This window comes from Manis javanica, chromosome 9 (assembly GCF_040802235.1).
Source record: "Manis javanica isolate MJ-LG chromosome 9, MJ_LKY, whole genome shotgun sequence".
Lineage (NCBI taxonomy): Eukaryota > Metazoa > Chordata > Mammalia > Pholidota > Manidae > Manis > Manis javanica.
The window spans coordinates 30,417,115-30,440,096 of record NC_133164.1 but is presented as its reverse complement, the minus strand read 5'-3'; the positions used below and the strand labels follow the sequence as shown (position 1 = coordinate 30,440,096).

The 22,982-nt window shown below is 40.0% G+C and overlaps 1 long non-coding RNA gene across 2 annotated transcripts; it reads right to left on the bottom strand.

Annotated features, from left to right (window-relative positions):
- Positions 1-6,638: 6,638 nt before the first annotated feature.
- On the bottom strand, positions 6,639-13,537 carry LOC140843508 (uncharacterized). Of its 2 annotated transcripts, none has more exons than XR_012121343.1 (3): positions 13,450-13,537; positions 8,926-9,054; positions 6,639-6,762 (listed from the first exon to the last, which is right to left on the bottom strand). It is a non-coding gene; the product is annotated as an uncharacterized lncRNA (long non-coding RNA). The 2 variants fall into 2 exon arrangements; XR_012121342.1 differs by lacking the exon at positions 13,450-13,537 and adding an exon at positions 11,555-11,645.
- Positions 13,538-22,982: the final 9,445 nt, after the last annotated feature.

Sequence of the window (22,982 nt, the reverse complement as noted above, 5' to 3'; positions counted from 1 at the left end):
CTTAATTTTTCCCCTGTATTTTCTCGGTCTTATATAAACTGGTTCTCTTTAAATCGTTCTAAAATATTTATAAATAATATCCTGAGAAACTTCTCAAAAGGCATTCCAAAGTTCACTATCATGTCATTTCACTGAAATAACTTTCTATTACTACCATCTGGGAGAGTCGGGGACATTGCCCTTGAAATTTATCAAGACTCACCACTATAAAATAGCAACCCTGCCTTTCTCATATTACCTGAAGTAGCATCCATAGCAGGAAGGTACAGGAGTCAACCATCTGAGTGAACAAAACAAAGCTTATAATAGAGTTAAGGGAATTTGGAGTATCAACTAACTATATACAGACTAGATAATTAGCAATCTTATTTAACCCAGTTGGGCTGACACAGCCAAACCCAGCTTTCAGCCTGTTCTGTTTCAGTCTCTGTCACTTGGCTTCTTCTCCATAGCCAAGCCTAGTCTTTTATTCTCAGGGTTTCACTTTTAAATCCTACTATCAGGGTGAGCAAATTCTCTTTTGCTTGCACAGTTGATGATTGGAGAAGCAAAGTCTTTAATGTCTGGAAAATAAACCCACTCTCTAAACTTCAGTTTTATAAATTGCCCTCGTCATTGGGTTTGATCTCTGATTTGGCCGCATCCTCTGGACAATGCATGTAGCTGTGCCCTCGATGACCCTTTGGTGTGTTTCCCAGTCTACTTTCCTCGAATGAGCTTCATCTGTTTTTGTTTCAGGACCTGCCAGAAGTCTGATGGCCTCGGCCTCTCCTTCTCATTGTGGTTCCTGTTCTCATTTACTATGAAATGGTTATACATGTCTTCAGATTGCCATGTGAAGTATGGCCATTTCTTTCATTTCTGGAAGCTAACTGCATGTCATCATCTCTATGCCTTTTCTCCTGCCACTACATTTTTGTGAACCCTGTTGGTCTAAATATGCACTGGTGGAATGATATTCATCTTGCTTGGCCCATGTTGTATATGACCGTATCTGGGAAGTCTTCTTCATCTATCCGACAGGGTGTGGTCCTCCCTCCCTCCCTCACACTCATAATTCTCCTTACCTCTTCCCAGCTAGTAGCGGTATATATGCTCCCTTGTACTATCTGGCAAGTACTTACAGCTAACTATGTACCAGTTGTCACACTGGCCCTGAGAATACAAAAGTGAACAAGTGAGCGTAGCACCATCAGGGATTGCAAAAGGGCAGAGAGGCGTGTAAAATACTATATTGAAACAAAACATTCTGTTGAGATAAACACAGCCCAGGGGATGTAATCATAAAGCATCTGTGACTGTGTCTCTGAGCCCCTTAAGGTGAGCTCTGTAGGGTGAATGCCTCCTCTTCTCCTGGATGAAAGTCAGGCAGGAACTACGACTTTAAAAATTCATGCTTAGGCACAAACCCCCCCTCTCAATTGAATATTTAGAATGTCCTGTCCCATAGAGTGTCACAACCACCCATTGATGTCCTCTCATTAATGGGATTTTCTTCTCCCATCTGTGTCAGAGCTGGTTGAGGGGAAGGCAGGAGGGGAGACAGGCTGGAGCAAGCCTTTCCCTCCCTGCCTGTCACTGCTGTGGGCCTTGTGGCGCTGCTCTCTGGCCCTGGTGGATGCCAATACTGGCACTTTCTATTACAGGTGCTCTCATGGGTTCTTTGGAACCTCTCCTTCCTCCAGCTTCCCTATTCCCCCAGAATCCCTTCCCTTGGCTCAACCAGTGGCTTAAGATTTCTATTTTTATTCGGGCCAGTCATTTCCTGTTCCCTCAGCACCCCGGGGACTCTGGTGGTCCTGCTCATTTCTCTCTGGTGAGGTCTGTTCCTCCTGTGGGTAACTTTCTAGGTCAGGATCTAAGATGACTACAGATAATTGCTCTCTCATTCATTTGGCCACATCTGGTCCAATGGAAACTTTCACACATTCAGTGCCTATTCCCCCTTCTCCACGCCAGTCAGTGCTGTGTCTACATAGTGATCTCACATTAGCAGCAACCATTTCACCCTTCCACAAAGGAACCTGCCAGCCTGCCTCTTACACTTTAGATTTCCAAACAAGAATCAGGTACCAGTCCACTGTATCCCCCAATAGTCTAGAACTTATATTGATTCTTTCTAATTGTCTCTTTAAAACCCTGTCTTTTGACTTGAGACAGAGGGTGAACACCACATTCTTCACCCTAGAGTTCTCTCCAAAAATCCTCTTCAATATCCAAACTCACTTTTCTCAACTGTTCCTAACTTTTTGAAGGTATGCTGTCTCCTCAGGGACTACAGAATTAATTTCCAGCCATCCTAAATTTTTCATATCTTGCTTTGAAATGTAGCTTCTGTTATTTTGTGCCTCAGCTAAAACAGAGATACAGAATTTCATTTTAATATTCAGTTACATAATTATATTATTGTTAAGGAAGAATGCTTATTCCCTGGCTCCTCTTATTTCTATTGCAGGTAGATGATTGGAGATGCCTTACCCAGGAAATGGGAGTACATCTTTTCCCACTGCTACCCAAGGAGCTCTGGTGTTATCAACCTGGTGACATGAAACAGTCAATATCCTTTGTTCTACATCCCATGTATTGGTGAGTCAGGTTATCCTGCCTAAAAAGTTCTAGACTCACTCTTTTCGTCTTGGACATACCTGTCCTTAAAATCCCCTGCAGGAGAGTCTTCCCATCACAACACTCAGATGTTAATCCATGATGATATGTAGGAAGTACCACTGTGCTATTTAATTTAGTTGATGCTAGACAGCTCTATTTAAAGGGAATACACTTGGCTCATTTCTTTATTGCTTAGGCTCTTGGCTAGAATTCTGGATGGAAGAAATATTAACAAACATCCTGAAACTAACTTTTTACTTGAGTAACGTGTGGTTTAACTTCTGTTGGATAAGAAAAATGTTTTCTTTTTTCTGCACAATAATTCAGTATCTCTCACGACCATTTGAAATAAATGAAATTTTGTTAACATTTTCTTTAGTCCTAAGTGCTCTTTGAGGAATATAATCAAACTGTTGAACAAGTACAGAGATGGGAACATCAGGCCTGTAATTAATGGAAAAAAGTATGGATGACATTACAGTCTGAGACTGTAGCTGGAACAAAAACAGCACAGGACACAGCACAGGAACTGTAGGATGGAGGGATTATGTCTGTTTGACAGATATTCCATCTCATTCCCCATCAGGGGCTATTCCATAGTGGGCTCAATAGAGTGAGAACATAAGAGTACACGATGGCATTGTCTAGTGTTAAGCTTGTTTTGTCTGAGATTTTAAGAATCTTCAAATCCCATGTTAAGGAGCTCAGGCTTATTCTTAGGGCAAAAGAGAATCTAGGCTTGGGCAAACATCTGGGGACAGCCAAAAGTCTCTGAAAGCTAAGTGATGTGTAAGAATGTTATCTTAAGCCCAGAAAACCAGAAGTTTCTGAATGCCGTCAGTATAGATAATAGGGTAAGGAATGAATGTTAACTACCACTCACTGTGAGAGACCTCTAGGGTTGAAAATCGACCTGCAACCCTTTTTAAAATTTATCCTGCATGATTGGTGAACATGGTAGTAATAGTTACTATTTATTAAATTCCTACTGTGGGTCATGTAAATAATTGCCAATCCTCACAAAGCTGCAGTTCATTCTCATATTTTCTTTCTAGATAAGGAAACAGGTGATGGGAGCATGTAAAGAAAAGTTGTGTATGATCCCAAAACCAGGACTGCAACCTGGTATGGTCTGATGTTCTTTCTGGGCAAGAGTGATGGCCAGCTTCTTCCCTGCTACCCTGAACACTGAAGTCTCCGACACAGATGGAAACAGGCTGAACTTAAATCTGTTCCTTAGTCTGCTGCTAAAAGCTGTGGTCAGGGAAGTGTGCTTGCATCAATACCTGATCCACACTTAAGTACTGTAAGAGACACACCCTGGGAGTTTGCCAGTCTCTGTACAGATTGTAACCATGGCAGTGAAAACTGTTGCTAAGGGTGTGGTAGGAAAGGCTAGTGAAAGAGACATGGTGGGGAGGCAGATCTTAGGGTCAAAACATGATCTCCGGTGCCGTTCCCTAATTTTCTGTGAGTCAGTGGTAGAAAAAGCTGTGTGGATGGGGTTTGACCTACCAGTCAAAGAATCGTTGGTTTGCTGCCAGTCTGTGAGGATAATAGGAAACAGTGTTTTGTGAGCACTTCTATCTGCTCTTTTCTCTAATAGACTTTAGAAAACAGATCTAGCTGTGTATAGAAAGCATACTCACATTTGCTGGTCAAACTCTGTACCATAAAAACTGAGAAAATAGGGGAAAATAAATCAAGGGCATATTAACTTTTTCTGAAACCATGATTAGAAGCACTGCTTCTTACATGGCTGGTCCTTTCCCCCATGGCTAAGTGACAGCCAGATAAAGTCTAAATGGGATCCATTACTAAATGGTCACCATGCCTCTCCTCAATGTCTGTCTCCCACAGTACTGTACGTTCATACTCTGTTGTGTTTTATTTTTCTGACCATGTTTGTCTTCTTTTTTAACCTTCTTTTTTTTAAGAATGATGTTTTAAAACTTTCTTCTCTATTTAAAAAATATATTATGTTGAGAAGCCCACCCAATTTCTCAGCACCCTTCATGAGTTGTCCTGGTAGGAATGTCACTTGCTGGGAATAGTATTTGCCCTCTGTCCTGGGGTGCTGAAGTAGTTTTGCAGTGACTGTCATTACAGGAAAAGGTGAAAACTTTTTCTGTCCCCTCTTCCCTTCAAAGCCTCGGGGCCATAAGAATTAAAATGTAGAGAATGTTAAAGTATTTTGACATGACAAGTAGGGACTAGAAGGTTTTAAAATTTGGATATGAATCTAGCTGTTAGTTAAAAAAAGCAGTTCTTGTCTGACAAAAGTAGAAAAAAGTAAGTACTAGATTATATATTTGTTGTAAAATACACTAAATTGCCTTTAACTCTATAGGCCTATATGTACATTTACAAAATTAGCGGGAATCTAGGTTCAGAAGCAGATGAGCATTCTCTTCTGCCAAGGAAATGGAATAAGGCTATAAAATGAATAGTGTCAAAATATCTACAAACTCAATAGCTCACATAAATCAATTTTTGATCTATGTGCTTGGTTATAAGACGTCTCCATTTTGGAAGATTGTTGCAATTTTCTTGGTGGGTACGGAAAATATTTTTTCCTGCACAATAATTCAATATCTCTCACAACAGTTTGAAAGAGATGGAACTTTGTTGACATTTTCTTCAGGCAGATAGAAAATTGTTCCTACTACATATCGCTGGCTTCTGCAACTGAGAGATTTCCTTGGAAATTCTTGTCAGTGAGGGGTCCCTTCTGCCTTCACAAACAATGTCCTTTCTGTGTACCACGTTCAGAAGTGCAGCTCAGTCTCTGAACACCCAAGACTGTTTCAAAGTTCAGCCCAGTCAATCTTAGTAAGGCCAGTCAATGACTGGAGGAGGATGGCAGAAGGTGGGGGTGAACCTGTGATTTGATCACAGACCTGGCACGTATGACTCAGTTTCTAATGGCAACAAGCTCAAAGCTTTTCTGTGGGGCAGCTTCATAATTAAATGTTAAAATAAAAGTGCTTTTCTATGAAGCACATTCCCCTTCCCAAATCCTAATTTAATATTCATTTTCAGAGCTCACAGCTTAGCAGAAAATTCAGCCTTAAGATTCTACACACTTAAGCAGGTACAATGTGATTAAGATGTTGCCTTGGTGGCAAGACTTAAATCTGGTGCTTTTGTTTGCCACAGGTATGGTTTAGGAATCTGAGAAGTTGGATCTCTGTATTCCCTCTATGTTCATATCCGCAGTATCATTAGCGTCTACTGTGGATTCACCCTGCAAAGATGGGGACTGAGAGAGTGGAGTATGCCAATGGTCTGAGGTTTCCTAGGGCTACAGGGTGATGATGTCAAGATCTTTGCATACCAGCCTGGCCTCAGGGTTATGCAGGTGTCTCTCCTGAGAGGGAGTGCGATGGAAATTCATATTTATGGTGACTGCACAACAGCATGCACAGAAAAGGAAATACAGGAATAATAACTTCAAGTGGGCAGAATAGGAATGAGCCAAAGAACCAAAAAGGAAAAGAAAGGATAATGACATAGGGGTGACTACCAGAAATTGGGGACCTTCATTATGGTTGCAGTTCTGTTCCTGAATGTCATATGACACAGTACAAGGCACTTAACTTTGCTGGGTCTCAGTTTCTCTCCTAGGCATGCTTTTCCACATATAACTGATGTGGCATTTTATAATTGTAGCATCCTAGTATTCTATTATCTCTGCATTCATATTTTGATTCCCAATATGTTCATTGATTTTATTATAGCAAAGCACAAATGTGTCTTGATTCTTGATGACATAGTATGATGATTTAGCAAGAAAATTAGTTAGAAAGTGGCCTAACAAAAAGCCTTAAAATTCACAGTTCTTCTACCTAAAAAACTAACAATATGCACATTAGTTCCTGACCTATGTCCCAATTCAACTGGAGATACTGGAGGAAACATAGATTACAACCTGCACAGAAAAATCCTTTTTGTGTGAATCCTACAAGCCAGTTAGAAAAGGTCTTCCAAAAACTCAAGACTATATTATTGCAAAACTTATTTTATTTTCAATGGTTACCTCATAAGTATTCTAATGTAAGCAAGATGTTTTCTCTTGATTGATGAAAGTATTCGGGAGACATAGGCATAAACCAAAACGTCTGTGAAAGCTTCATTGTTGTTACTCATTGAGCCCTAATTTGGAAGAGAGCAAATCAAGTAAAAATGCATATACATCCAAGGGAGTAACCCAAGAGTTTTACACTAATAAGTCACAAAAATAAAATCATCCAGACAAGGTGCAAACTAAGGATTCGAACCATGTTTCCATGTGACACTCCTTTATAGGTATTTTGAGTTTTTACTGATTAATAGGAGATCCTATGTTAATGGATAGACTGAGCCTATTTAGGGAGGAGAATTTTGTATTTTATTTTGGATTCTTTCATGTTTTGCTCCATGACTTTCTCCACTCTCCACCCTGTGCCTCTGTTTCCACACTTGTTAAAGTAGGGAGAATGATACTCATCTGACCAATGTGAGATTAAATTATGGATTTTGAAACAATGAAAGCCTGTGCTAGAAAAAAATATATTATTGCTCTTTCACTGAAATGATGTTTTTGGCAAAAGTATCATCTATAAGTGTGTACAAAAGACTTTTAAGTTTCTCCGAGTCCTTGAAAATGTCTAGATCTTGTAGTGGGTGGACTCACCCTTTATGCCCTCATTAAAACAGACTCAGAAACAAAAGCCTTAGAAGGCGATGCGAGAGTGTTGTTATTCCGAATGTAACCTTCAGGCACTGCACAGTAAGTCCCACTTACCCATGGAACAAAGGAAAAGCAGTGTGGCGATGGTTGTAGAAGGCTGGACTCCCTGGATGGTGAGCAGATGGCGCCGCTCTAAGGTGAGCCCTTTGTTAGAGGACAGAACTTCATCCTTATTTTGAGGGTGATGAGACCACAGCCTGTCGTCATTTTCTATTTATGAAATAGGATATTCAGAGGCCAAAGCTCTGTTTCTTCTGACTGTGCTCAAGTTGACTGTAATTCTTCCCTCCCCGACAAAGAAAGAGTGAGCCCATGGCTCTAAGCCTGAGCAGGCAAAGGGGAGATCCTTCCAATGGGACCATTATTGAAGGGAAAATGTATGAAAGGCATTTTTGCCCCACTCCTGTGATCTCAGCTCTCAAATATGCTACGGAAGCCTATGAGGATTATGGACTTCATAGCGTATTGAGAATATGTCATAGAATTATGATAACATTCCCACTTACTCAAGGGACATGCCTATATTTGAAAGTGAAATATGTTGTTTTCACCCGTTATGAATATGACCTTTTAGGTAAGCTGAACTCCCTGCAATATGAGGTAATACATTCATTCCATTGTCATGGGCAAGAGACCAGAGGTTTATGAAAATTCCTTTGAACTCATCACATTTCTCTGTATCTGGAGGAGGACAAGTTACTGCATACATCAATCTTCATGGGGCTCATGGCTTTTCTTGTGGGCATGCGAAATCTGCTTATTAAGACTTTTATAAGATCAAATGTGTGTAGCTATCCATAAGTGGTATTTTTCACACCTTGGAGAATTTGGCTTCTTGTTAATTGCATCTGCAGTCTCAAAGCTCTTTATAGAATCTTTCCTAAGTGATATTAATAGTAATGGTGGTCCTTTATTAATAATGCATAATAACAATAGCTCTTATTAAAACAACATCAGTTAAATGATTAGAGAAATGGTTAGAGTTGTGGTTAGGAAGTGAGTCTGTAGACATCAATACTACAAAAGTCATTTATTCTTTCCCTCATAAAATGGAAATAAAAATAATGATGACTGACTAAAATCTTAATGAAATTCTGCCACAATTACATAACTGCCAACTGGCATTTTCATTTGTGGGAGTTTCCTTGGTGGTATTGTGTAGTGGGGCATCCCCAGGAGAAAGAACGCCAAATGAAAGCAATTTGTATGATGTCCCTCAGTACTCTGTGGTTTTCTTTCATTATTCCCAGGATGGTTGCCATGAGTCACAAAAATGTGAGCAGGGGGCTGGTTCCTCATCCTGATTCTGTTACATAATGCTGTGTGACTCAATGACAACATCTCTGAGCCTCAGTTTCTTTTATCTGTAAGATGGGAAGGATTGTGTCTGTTTGACAGACATTCCATCTCATTTGCAAGACAAAACTGCACCAAGTGATGTTTTATCAAGTGCTCTGAACGATCACATCTCTGCGTCCAGCTTCTCCTCTCCCATCTTGTAGCTCTCACACCATTTTTGATACCCCTTGGTGCATAACCCAGCTTGCCCCGCCCCCCAGACCACTGCTCTAGCTCCCTGTTCCTACCTTCCAAAGGATAACTGAAGAAAAACGCAATGAACGTATTCATCATGAGATGCTGAGTATTGATGACAGGGCCACGTTACTCTCCTTTCTCTCTCTTCTTTTCCTTTCTTTGCCTTCCCTTCCTTCCATCTGGGTACAGCATACCAAAATGGGTGTGAATATGCACAGTAAAAAGTACAGATATGTCAAAACTATAAATGATTAAAAACAAGGTAGGAAGCCATTATTTGAATAATGTAAAATGGATGGAGGAAAAATTATATAAGAAAATCTAAGGTAGGGAAGCCACTGAAATTCACGATGAAATTTAATGTTGAACTTCCAGGCAAATAAGACCTAAAAGGGAAATAACAAAAAAGTTTTCAAGGAAAACAAATTTTCCCTACTCAGTTCTTAGAAAAAAAGATCATATGCATATTTCTAGTTGCCTAGTTTAAAGGTGGCTAATATCTTTAGTGCAGGTTGCTTTCGTTTTTTTTTTTTTTTTTTTTTAAATAGAGATGGTTTTCACATGGCTTTGTTAAAAAATATTAACTCTGGATAAAATACAAGCTGACCTCACCGTACAGGGACTCCAGGGGCATTTGCATTTTTACAGTGAATTCTGATCCTAATTCTGAGATTACTTAGAAAATCAACATCTATGGTGCTAGGACAGAGAGGCTGATTTTGTAAGTGGGAATCTCTGTCATCATAATCTTTTTCTGCACTTGCTTTGGCTTTGTGTGAGTATTTTCCCCACAGTGTTGGATACAGTGTGGCTTCTGTGAGTTTTATGTCCATGCCTGGTTTTTGGAATGGGAACTCAGACATGGAGAGAGAGCCTTAGAGAGAATGGTTCAGAAATCATTTAAGCCAAGCGATAGCTCTCATTTTACCTTCCCCTGGAAGGAGAACTCCTTGAAATTATTTCACATATAACCTCTCAAAAATATTTTAAAGTAAGCTTCATTAATCATTACTTGGCTGTTTCCTAGGCCTTGTCCCAAAGGTCTGGTAAGCTTTAAATCCCTAGTGACACCTGCTGGGCAGACCTCAGCTCCTTGCTGCAGTCTTTCCATCAGCCTACCTCTTCTTTAACATGCAAAGCTGCAGACCACGAGGTAAGGGGCTGGCCACCCTCCCCAGCTCGCAGCCAGCCTGCTCATTTCTCATGCCGGTGACCTCTGCCAGCACCACACAGCACAGAGTCTCCCCTCCACTCTCACCGGGATTGATTTCCAAACTGTCCAGCCCCCAGCAAACAAACAGGGATTTATCAAAGTTAGAGAGAGAGAGAGAGGGCGGGGGGGGGGGAGGGGGGTGGAGGAGAGGGCGAAGAGAGAGAGAGAGGGAGACCCAGCAGAATCCGCCCCCACTCCCAGCCCCAAGTTACTGTGGCTGCTGCTTTGTCTGAAAACTCGGAGGTGAAAGATGCAGCTTGAGCCTTATGTTTTGTTCAAGCACAAACCAAATTATGCTATACTTGCTTATATCTGAACATATTGGTTTATCTTACATAGAGTTTAATTGATGCAAACTTGAACTTCAGTATGTTAGATTTTTAGAGAAAACACCATCCCTGTGATTTAGATGGCTGTGTTTTTCTTTGAACAAAGCAGAGAGGAGCAAGGCAATTACACCTCAGCTTCTGTTTATTTCTTCCATATTCACCAACCATTACAAAAATAGTGTTTAACCTCTTGTAGGGTTACCTCTTCTGTCCTTTGCTGTACAATTGCAAAATTTCTTTCGGAGCCAACATCTGCATCCTTGGACAGATCAACTAGTGTGTAAAGTCCATGTTAGCTGATCAAGCATGGCTTTGTTTGCGCTTCCTGGCTGTGCATCCAGCAATGGGTAAGTGGTTTTGCATATTAACTAAGTGCACAGTAACCTTCCTTTACCTCCTCAGAGCCCCACCCCCTCCCACTGGCTTCCTCGGGAAATCAACACTGTTACTGGCTGAGGAAGCTGCCAAGAGGTTGCCATGGCAACCGTTCTGCTTTCAGCAGCTACTTTTCTGGTTTGAAGGGTTGGCGGAGGGGAGGAGAAAAGAAAAAACCTGGGGAGAACTAGGCGGTTTTCTGATGGGAGTTCAGATAAAGAGGGTCACAGTAATTTGCGGGCACTGCCTAAAATAACCCGGTGCATTTGAAAGTTACAGCAAAACAACCAAACAGACAAACCAAAGGGTAGCGTAGTGGAAGAGCAGCAATTCAATTATTTGGTAGTGGTCTCAAGCTGAAGCATTTCAAATTGGTATCAGTCCATCTCATCTAGGATGATATTTTATGAGTCCTCATTTTTTTGTCCAGAGCCAAACAATGATGATGCCTTTTATGAGGTTAGGTTATAAACGGCAAGAGGGTAAAACAGTACCAGAATGGGAACCTAACATCTGAAAGTCATTTTCTAAAACTTAATTCAGCACAGGAACAATGCACCATTCAGGCACAGTGAGCTGGAAATGTGAGGTGCGCCAGGTCAGGTTGGCAACGTCTGAGCTCCTCTCACTGGCGTGGTTTGCCAAGGAAGGCCACGAGACAGTCTCATTTTAAAGCAGATGCTGGGATTAGATGGGGAAAGTTGTAAAAAGTCAAAAAGTGGAAGGCTGAGCACACAAGAGTGGTGGGTTTCAGCAACTTACAGAGAGCTGCTCCCTACACCTGGTTCCTGGGATTTCGGCAGCTACCCATGAAAGGGCTGAACAGTTCAGTGACTTGGCAGAAAGCTGGCAGGGCTCAGGCAGAGCCAGGTCATAAAGGAGACAGTGACTGAATCTGTGTCTCATCCTTCCTGCCTCTGTTCTGCCCATTGTCCCCGCACACACCTGCTCCCCAATGGCCAAGAAGCTTCCCAGTGCTCCTGTGCATTCCACCTTCTTGTGCATTATTTATTCAGCAGTGATGAAAACATAGTGCATAACCTTCCTAACACAAGTTACTATTCTCTGAATCTGTATAGTTTTGTTGAGAGCCCAGTAAAAGCTACAGTGCCCAGATAAATTAAAGGAATGCAAGTCAGAGAAGCAAAACACATACACAGAGACCAAATGGGATCATGACATGTAGTGTCATTCTGGTGCCATTGTCATTAACGTTTGATGACAACATTGTTAATATTCTTAGTGGAGCAACAGTGGAGCACTAAGACCTCAGAGCTTAACACCTCTCCAAGGACCTGCAACAGTGCAGCGAGGAGCCCTGTGTTTGGAGCAAAGAGAGCTAGCTGTCTGCATGTAGCAACTTGTTTCTGACCTGGAATATAGCCATTTTTGCCTAACCTCTGCCATGGTCTGAATGTTTGTGTTCCCCTCAAATTTATACATTAAAATCCTAACTCCCAACGATGATAGTATTAGGAAGCAGGGCCTTTGAGTGGTACTTAAGTCATGAGGGTGGAGCCCTCACAAATAGGATTAATAGCGTCTTATAAAAAAGACCCCACAGAGCCCTGTAGCCTGTCACTGGGTGAGGATGCAAGCAGAAATCTGCACGTGGAGAGGGCCCTCACCTCACCCTGATCTCAGATTTCCCACCTCCAGAACCGGGACAAATACATTTCTGTTTATAAGCCACCATTCTGTGGCATTTTGTCATAGGAGCCTGAACAGCCTCAGATACCCCATGTTGGCAGCAGATAATAGGTTCATTGTCACGTTACTATAGACTTTCATCTCTTGCATTTTTTATTTGTCTCCGACAAGTAGAGGCATTTTGAGTATGAAGGAAGAGATGAAAAAGGTAGGGAAGAAAATATAAACGTTGGAAACAAGAAATGTCTAAAGCAGGGTTCAAACTTTCACATGGTTTATATCTTGAATGACCATCGTAGATGACAGAGAGTAAAACTGAAGTTGGAAGAGTTAAAATAAGGCCAAAGGCGCTCAGCAATTTGTTTAAGCAAAGTTCTGCAAAGTACAAGAAGCTAATCTAGAACGGGAATAGTTTTAAGGACGGCGTCTCCATCCGAGCTCTCCAAAGTTAAAGTACTGAAGTTACAAATGGAGTGGGCTCTCCGGTGTATCACTGTATCCTGGAGGCCCTGTATTTATATAACAGTAACAGGCTAGAGAGTGACAGTTCCTCACCAACTACGGGAAATGTGATTAAATTATCTCATCAGCTTCATACTCCTGAGTATTTCTACAATGCCAAAAAACCATCCATTAATCTGACCTGTCTGCTGGGCCCCAGATGGCACAAGCTAGAGGTATTAGTGTTCAAAGAAATCCCACCCTCAAATGGCTGAGTGGAGGGATCCCATTTCTAGTCTAGGCATCAACTGAGTCCAGGAATGAGACACAGAAAAATAATAAGTGGGGGAGGGGTAAAGGCGAAGAGAAAATTCAGAAATTTGTTTTAACTCTGCTACAGCTCCCATTCCATTCCTTTTCACTGACCTGATCTAATTCAAGCAGCTATTATCCTTGGGAAACACTGCCACAGCTGAATTTATTTTTATTTTGCCTGCTCAAAGGCAATGTAAAGCAAATGTGAGAGCACATCACCTTCAGGGAAAAGACTGCAGCGTATTACTCACCACTTTCCCCTCCCATCTGTGTGAAAAGGTTAATTTGAATAAGGCTGCTGCTTCCACAAATAGAACAGTAACCGGCGCACAGAGGACTCGCCAATGAGAATGTTTTCCAGTGATGTCATACTTATACCTGCTCCTTATTATTTGCTGAGTAGTGACAATGTGTTACTTGAATCTCACATTTTATTGGTTAAGAGCCCTGTCATTCTGTGTGCTTCTGGAGAGTTTTAGACGCTGCGTTTCTTTACAAGCCCAGAATTTTTTCAGCTTCTGCACTTCCACAAACTACTGGAGAATAAAGAGCGTTTTAAACACTGTTGTCCTGAAGACAAACAAAACCCTTTTAGAGTTATACCTGAGTTACATGGCCTCTGATACTGGGTGCCTTTGCAGTGTAAAAGCAGAGTAAGAAAAGTCTGAGTTTTGTTTAAAAAAGCCCACTTGAACAGAATTTTTATTGGAGGGTTCACAGAAAAGTCATGCTAAGCTTCATACTGTCACCAATGACTTAGTGGAAAACAAAATTATTCCTTATGTCCTACAACAACTTACTGTCCCACAGAGCAGAGCTTTCTTCAAAACACTAGCTCTAAAATGCATCAGGTTATAGAATAGAAGAAAGCCTTAGAAGAAGGGAGACTTCCCTGGTTTATTTTTTTCCTAAATAGTTTTTAGTTTTTAAAAAATCAATTAGGTTTTCTTGTTATTAAAGTGTGCATCTCAGGTCACTCAGATCCCAGGGCTTTTCTGGGGAAACTCCTGCAGACAGATTTGAAATCATACTATCTTGTAGTGAAGGTCACAGATAAATCAGAGGTCAGGAATTAATCAACTAACTGAAGGATTCCAAGAAATATTCTGGCCAGCAGAGATGCAAGGGTGGATGAGTTGGGAGGCCAGAAATTAAGTGTTGGTGCTCAGAAAGTCTCCTGATCGATGGCGGTGAGGGCAAAGCTGGTCCTCAGAGACTTAGAAGGCAAAGTCAAGCTGTCCATGGTCAGTTGGTGAAGCAGAACATATATGCCAAAGGTTAATCCATTACACAGGCAGGGCAGTGTATGAAATGCACCAGAGAGAAGGGCAGGGTTTGAAAGGAACAACCACATTTTAATGGGCAGAGAGAGACTGGAGAGATTTCTGGTGTGGAGAATGAGATGAGAAAGGATGGTTATGTGGAGACAATAGACCTCCTTGAGGGGATATATGTATTGTGAGATTTTAGAAAAGCAGGTGCACAAATTAGCAAAGATGATGTAAATTAGGAAGGAGTAGAAAGGACCACATATTTTGAACATCCACCTCTCAAACAATAGCTAACATCAAATATTTTTGAAATGGAAATGTCTTTGCAATCATGTCTCATGGCTTATTCTCCACTAAGTCTGGTGAGAAACTAACTTGATGTTATAAAATGCAGTTCTCTTTTACCTTAAATAAATTTTTATACAAAATTATTGTCGACTTTCAACATGCAATGAGAATCTCACTGTGTTAGGAGCATAAAAAACGTGACCAAAAATAAATTATGGTAAAAAGCAGATAATATAACTCCACCCATCTATTAAAGTTAGAAGGACCTAGAGCCATAGCTATTACACTTGAACTTCACAGTATTTACATCATTAAATTGGGTGTACATTTTGATTACAGAGATCTATTGTAATAGCAGTGTGGAAAGTGTGAGAGTGTCTGAGCGGATCTGACAGCCCTGGGTTCAAATCCCAGCTCCAAAAAGGTAGCTGTGTGAACTTGGTCATGTTAATTAATCTAAACTGCAGTTTTCTTGAGAGATAATGATGATACCCATATATAGAATTACTGTGAGAAAGAGACTGAGCAATGCTTATGTTTCATCAGTGTAGCATCTGTCTCAGTAAGTGAAAGATTCATCTTTTCGTGCTTTAACTTTGTTGTGACCCTCAAGATTCCTCAAAGCCCTATGTGGTCTGGTACCAGGCCATTTCCTTCTACTCTTCCTCACTCTCAGTCCTCTCCAGCCAGGCTGCCTCGCCACTTCCCAAACATGCCTAGCATGCTTCTGTCTGAAAAGCTTTGCCTTTGCAAGTCCTCTTGCCTGCAACTCTTCTCCTCCCAAGTCTACCCTTTTTATTTTATTTTAGGTCTTAGCTCAAACATCAGCTCTCCAGAGAAATCTGACTTGACACCCTGTGCAAAGTAGCATTCCTCATGCTCTCTCTCTCAAGATACCATATGATGCTTTTTCATGGCCACTTATCACTACTAGGCATTACTTTTGCATGGTTGCATTTGTTATTTGCCCATTATGTGTACTGCTCAGTTGAATGTCAGGTCCATGTGGGTGGTGGCTTTGTTCACCTCTGTTCCCCAGTGCCTAGGCACAGCAGGCTTTGAAAAATCTCTGTTACTCAACAAGGACGATGACAAGAGAGCCATGGAGCCATGCCTGGGATGTGGAGCTGCTGACCTGAGGGCGTCTGAACACTGTTGCCTCATTCCAAAGTTTAAGATGTATGTAAGTTTCTTATTAAGCCAAGAGGAAATATTTCAATTTGCCCACTGCATCTAAAGGATCAAATTATAAGCCAATGAGAACATACATAGTCTTGATATTCTTTACACAGAGGACACCAAATGCTCATTAGGGTAGATAAGGTGGGGGGAAGCTGGTGCAAATCACTGAGCCAATGGGCTAAAAGATATTCTAGGGCAAATCCTGGGTGGAGATATTTAGCTGGCATACCCTTTCTGAGGTCTATCTTTTCTTCCCCTCCAGGCTCCCCCAGACCTACTTGTGTTGGCTCTGATTCTCATGAATTGCTGGGTACAACTAAGGACTTTGGATCAATAACAATTAAGACAGCGGAATGGTGAATTCAGGGTGGCATTCAAGACATTCTCCCATCACACTCACACATATTAGTACACATATGTATTGAATGAACTGATGGAAAATTCAAAATTCAGAAAGTGCTTTAAGATCTTTCTGTTCTACCCCCTTCTCAGACAAGCATGATGATAAAAGAGACTGTCTTTTGGATTTCTGTTTTCCGGTAACTGAAGGACAATCTGAGACAGCATAGAGCTATGTCAGCATTATCCCTCCTGACATTCCAAACGAACAGATCAAATGCTACCTAATCATTCGGTTACAGCTTGAGTTGGGCAGTCTTTTATAAAGTACAAATTTGAAGGAGCATCTGCCTTGTAGATCTTGGCTAGGTTAGCACCTGTGGCTGCTTCATCTTCTAGAGATTTCTTAATGTAATAAGAGCAATATGAAATAAAATCATTGCTAACCAGAATGCTTTTGAAAAATTATAGATTCATGGGCAAAATTCAGGGTTTAGAACCTGTTTTTAAAGAAAATCACCTTTCTTCTCTGATATCTTCCTTCTCCATTATCCTCAATTTTAGTTTTCTTACATCTGTGGTCCTTTTACCTGGAGATTTGTTAAAATGCAGATAGCTTCACAATGTCCTAAGTGGGGCATGGAATTCAGCATTTCCAACCAACTCCTAGGGGAAGTTATGTGCTGGTCTTGGACAGTACTTGGAGTAGCATGGGTTTAGATGGCATAATGCCATGTATTTGGTTCTGTTCTTACAAGTTAACATAAAAAACTTTAATGATGTCATCCACTATTCACCCTCACATACGTTCTATCATATCTGGACTCAGAGATTCTATTCTGAGGTATTTACACGTCAATGGTACCCAAGCCTTTCTGAGTCTAAGAAATGTTTCTCTCCCTCCATCTGTGCAGGAGCTGAATCCCTTAGGCCTTCCTTATCTCTCTCCCACAAAACTGCAATAACCTCTAACTGATCCCAATCCTCATCCTATCTAACTCCAATCCATCATCTTCTATTCTGTCATCATTCTTTCCCTTCAAAAAAAATTGTTTTTGATGAGGTCACTTCCCTGATTAAAGACCCCTGACAGTTGCCCTTGCTTAAAATAGAGATTGGCATGGGCTCTGCCAGCCAACAAAGCTGGCCTGGAATCCAAGTGCCTTCCACTTTTATTTTTATGGAACTTTGGGCAACTTTTTTAACTTCGGAGAGCCACATTTCCCTCATCTGCTCACTGGAGATCTACTACTACTTATCTCACAGTGTTGTCATAAGACTTAGATGCAAAAGTGTAGGGGAAGCATCTGGTATGACACCAGCCATAGTAGATATTCAATAACTTAATTACTTTTCTTCCCTTTCTCTTTCCAGTCTGACCCCTTTTGGCTTTTCCAGCCCCTTCAGGGTATTCTCTTGAACCCTGTTCTTCTTGTCCTTCTTCGTCTTCCTGCGGGCCACAGACATGCCTTCTCTGGCCACAATGAACATCTGATTTGCTGACACCTCTGCAGAAAGAGCCCCCCGATCTCCTCCAGCCGCCAAACCCCTGCTCCTTTGGGGCACGCACAGCTCATCTACTTGCTTCCCGGAGAAGGCCGAGCCTACCTACTCGGCCAGAACTCGCACACCTTTCTTGTCTCCCTTTACCCCTGTAGCCACACCTCTCTCATAAAACCCTGGCTGTGAAGTGCAGTTATGATTTTCACTGTGGCTGATGCCTTGACACTCCTTGGCCTCTCAGTGGCCAGAACTCTCTCTTGCTTCCTGGTCCTTAGTGACTAGAGCATTGGTTGAATGAAGGAATAGAATCAATGTGATATGTAGTTTGAAGAAACATGCTGGAATATTATATTCTAGAAACTATATATAGCGAACAATTCTGAAAATTGTCCTAGACCAAAATAATAGCTTACAGTAATAATCCACATTTTCTAATACATCTCACTATTTTCCAGGCCCATTTTAAATGTTTTACATATACCATTTGATCAGGTTCCCCTGCCTATCTTTTGTTGGAGGTGCTATCTCACCCATTTCACAGAGAAAATGACATTTAGAAGAGTTACATATAGCCCCCATGGTTATACAATTTGTAATTCTTAGAGTAGGCATTTGAACCTATGCCTTTCTGACTCCAAAGTTCATCTTCTATTTAGGACTATCTCATGTAATCTGTTGCCATAGCTGGTTTCAACCTCTTAAATATGGATTAAAGGCATGGATTGAAATCTTTACTAGAGAAGAATTTGTGAAGCAGATAAAGGCATTTTTCTGTGAAACTCACATAGTTAAGTGGTTTGGAGATAGTTATTAGGAAGATAAAGCATAACTCATAATTGCAATATTCTGAAATCTGGCAGCTGACAAATCTTTTCCTTCTCATGTATTACTTGTTTTGAAGAAACCATTAAGCAATCTTGTTCCTGAGGGAAACTATTTTAATGATGCCTTTTTGACTTTTGAGATACTTTCATTCTCACCGCCCAGTAGTTTCATAGGCAGTCCTGGCACAGATGCATTTCTTAACTGAATCACGTAGGAGAGTTCATTTCTCTAATCTCAAAAAAATCAAGCTAAATCTAAGGCAAAACACAAAAACTACTGTGTGTTATCTGGTCTTGGGAGCTGCTATTTCTAACAGACCCTCCAGGTATTTTCAGTGGGGGGGAATCTTGTCTACAAGAGCCTACTTAGAAGGAATAATCATATAACTCATTGCATCTGCAATTAATGTCAAATTTATAGCTTGATGAGCAGTTGTGATCCCAAAGATGTTTGAAGTCTTTCAAAGCAACAACAAATGGTTAGAAAAGTTGTCAGTGGAGACTTTAGAAATACTTAGTGGAAATCATTTGCTTACTTATGTATTGGTCTTACCAACCTCTTGAAAACCTTCCAAATCTAGAATCTATAGAATCTATTAGGTTTCTGAATCTGTTGACATATCTAGATCTAGACTACACCAGATATTTGGAAACAAGGTATTAATGCCTAGGAATAACTTAATGCTGAGACAGGATTCCTCCAAGTGTCTTCCTTGGAACATTAGAGATGACTTCCTTGGGTCATTAAGAGATGTCAGGTGAGGAAAAAAAGGCTCTAAGGACAAATTCACAGAGAAACATAGAGTTAAAAAAATAAAGCCAATAGGTTTTTTTGCTACTGGACTTCTCCGAATCTTTAATATATCCATGTGTATTGTAACTCTCCTGGGATCATGTAGTTACTGAATTTTTAAATTTGTTTTATTCAGGGAGTATCTCAAATACATCGATCTGCATAATAGGCACCATGGAGTATGGGCAAGTGTCAACCCCCATCCTGACTGTTAATATAATTTACCCGAATATAGGCCTATGCCCTGCTCACCGGTGTGGCACCATTCTAGCAACTTTGTGTACACTTGATGTCTACAGAGAGTGATCAAAAAGAAGTCCTACATAAACACACAAAGGGGCAAAGATATATGGAATTTTGGTAAGACCCATGATATACAGGGATTTCTGTAATTATACAGATTGAGAATTTAAGAATCAAATGAATCTTATATAGTATCGTAAACACATTTTAAATTGAGTGAAGGCACTTGGATATGCTTGAAATATTATATTTTCTCCACAGTATTGCTAAGAACACTTTTAATTTTCAACTAATGTCAGACTATCACAGGCAATACAAATGCATTGACAAAAATGGGAGAATTTAAATTTTGTGTAGTCAAACATTGGGGAACATTGTTGTGTAGTCAAACATCAAGGTCTCTGGCTCACTTTCTGTTCTGAATTTTACCATCTGGAAATGGCCTACCAGTGCCTTACAGTGAGGTCAAGAGGAATGAAATGAAGTACATTCTACTACTGTAGTCCAAGATTCTAAACCCCCACTTGCATGAAGCCCTGGTTTCATTATATTATTGATAAGCATCAGTTATCTCACCACAGATACCTGACAGTTGGCTGTCAAGGTGGTTTTGCAGTTTCATTTTTCTAAGAAATTTGTCTGTAAAACATCAAGAGTAATGAAGTGTGTGTCCAGGAGAAGACAAGGATACAGGGTTTGGAGGCAGCTATAAATTCAGATTGTAAAATTAGCTCAGTGTCATCCACTCTTTTGGTGTTTTTTATATTTATATTTATTAAAAGATGCTCTTCTGGAAATTGTGCTAGCTATGTTTCAAATATTCAATAGCCACATGTGGCTAGTAGTTACTGTACTGAACAGTGCCATTATAGATCATTTCTATCATCGCAGAAAGTTCTGTTGGACAGCAATGTTTGTATTCAAATTTCAGACTCACGTGGGAGTCACAAGTAGGGAAAAAGAGGAGAGGTTAAAACAGCAGGATTTTATCAGCAAGTGGTAGTGAAATTATAGAAGATGGAAACATATAGTGTCCTAAATTTTTTTAAAGTTTAGAGCTTTTATGCTCTAACTTTAGTTTTATGCTCAACAGAGTATAACAAGAGTTTTATGCTCAACAGTAAAAAACAAAAAAAATATAGAAACACAGGAAAAAAAATAGGCTAACCTTTAGCTCTGTATTTAACATATTTCTGCCTTTCAAGTTATTACTATGAAGGAAGGGTGCAAGCCAGCTTGTTTTGAAGCACACCATTCACATGACTCACTGAAATCAGGGACTCCTTTGCTCAAATAGCTTCACAAGGATTCAGTTTCATGAGAGCTCTCAGTCCACTGAATTTGTCCAAAGATTACAGATGGAGCAACATCAAAGCACAGAGTTTCCAGCACAGAAAGAAAAGGCAATGTAGGAGCATGGCAGACAGAAATTAGGAAAATCAATAGAGAGAGAGCACAGTTCATAGTTTCAAGGTCTTCTAAGACATGGGTAAGAACTGGGAAAATACCATGAAGGGAAGGTGAAGAAGAGCTTTCCTTGGTGGAACCAAATGAAACCCAGATTGAAGCCAATCAAGGACATTTATCTTTTTTTAAATTTAAGGTTCAAGGGACTTTGGACCAAGGGAGGGGCTGAGCAGCCACTACAACCCCATGCTTCTAGTTCTGTTCCTTCAGCTCCTACAGTTGAGGGGAAGTGACAGAAAGACAATGTAAGAAAGGCTACTAGAAGTTCAGAAAGAAGTGGAAAAAGGCTGGGAAGTTCTCCCTTCTTCTTTCCCCAGAATGGAAAGTATAAAGCAAACTTCCTCTGTGTAAAAGATATCTAGAGTGGTTATTGCAAGAGGAAATCACTTTTAGTTCCATTGGAAGACCTAATTGGATGCCTTTTTGAAGTTGAAACAGTTTCAGATAATTGAATGAAGAAAATTATTCAGAAAAAATTTTTTAAAAGTTTTTTTTAGAATGAAAGGGAAATTTTAAAATAAGGTCAATAAAAATGAACAAATTGTATCATCCTTGATAGCAAAGAAATGTTTATTTAGCCCACAGCTATATGGCCAATTAATATATGATAAATGAGGCAAGAATACACAATGAGGAAAAGACAGTCTCTTCAGGTGCTGGAAAAACTGAACAGCTACATGCAAGAGAATAAAACTGGATCATTGTCTTACACTATACACAAAATAAACTCAAAATAAATTAAATACCTAAATATAATGCCTGAAACCATAGACTTCTAGAAGAAAATATAGGCAGTTAATTCTTAAACATTAGCATTAGTAACTTTTCTCTGGATGTCTCCCCAGGCAAGGAAAACAAAAGCAAAAATAAACAAGTGGGACTAGATTAAACTAAAAAGCTTCTGCACAGCAAAGGACATCATCAATAAAACAAAAAGGCAAACTATAGTATGGGAGAATATATTTGTAAATGATTTATCTAATAAGGGCATAACATCCCAAATATATAAAGATACAGATGGCTAACATACACATGAAAAGATGCTCAGCATCAGTAAGCACCAGGGAAATGCAAATCAAAACCACAATCACCTCACACTAGTCAGAGTGGCTATTATCAACTAAACAAGAAATAAGTGCTGGCGAGCATGCAGAGAAAAGGGAACCCTTGTACTCTGCTCGTAGGATTACAAATTGGTGCAGCTACTAGGGAAAGCAGTATAGAAGTTTCTCAAAAACTGTAAATAGAAATACCACAGGACCCAGCAATTCCTCTCCTGGGAATTTACTCAAAGAAAACATAATCATGAATCTAAAAAGATAAATGCACTTCTATGTTTTTTGCAGCATTAGTTACAATAGCCAAGATATGGAAATAACCCAAATGTCCATTGATAAATGAATGGATAAAAAAGATGTGGTACATATATACTCAGAAATATATATATATATATATTTCAGAGAGAAGGCTGTGACTTGAGGGGTATATGGTGTCATGCCTGTACCTCACTTCAGAATTCATCTCATATAGTTTTTAACATAAAATACACACACACACACACATATATATATATGTACATACACACAGATGTTTTCTTAGGAATATTATATATATAATACTTATATATTCAGAAATATTATTCAGCCATAAAAAATGAAATTTTGCCATTTGCAACAACATGCATGGACCTAGGGGATAGGACTCACAGACACAGAGAACAGACTGGTGGTTACCATGGGGTGGGGGTTGTGGGAGGATAAGTAAAAGGTTACAGGAATGTATACACTTCAAAATTCGTCAAGCTGTACACTAAGATTTGTAAATTTCATTGTATGTACCTCAATGTAAAAAAAGAAATGTTTATTTAACCAAAT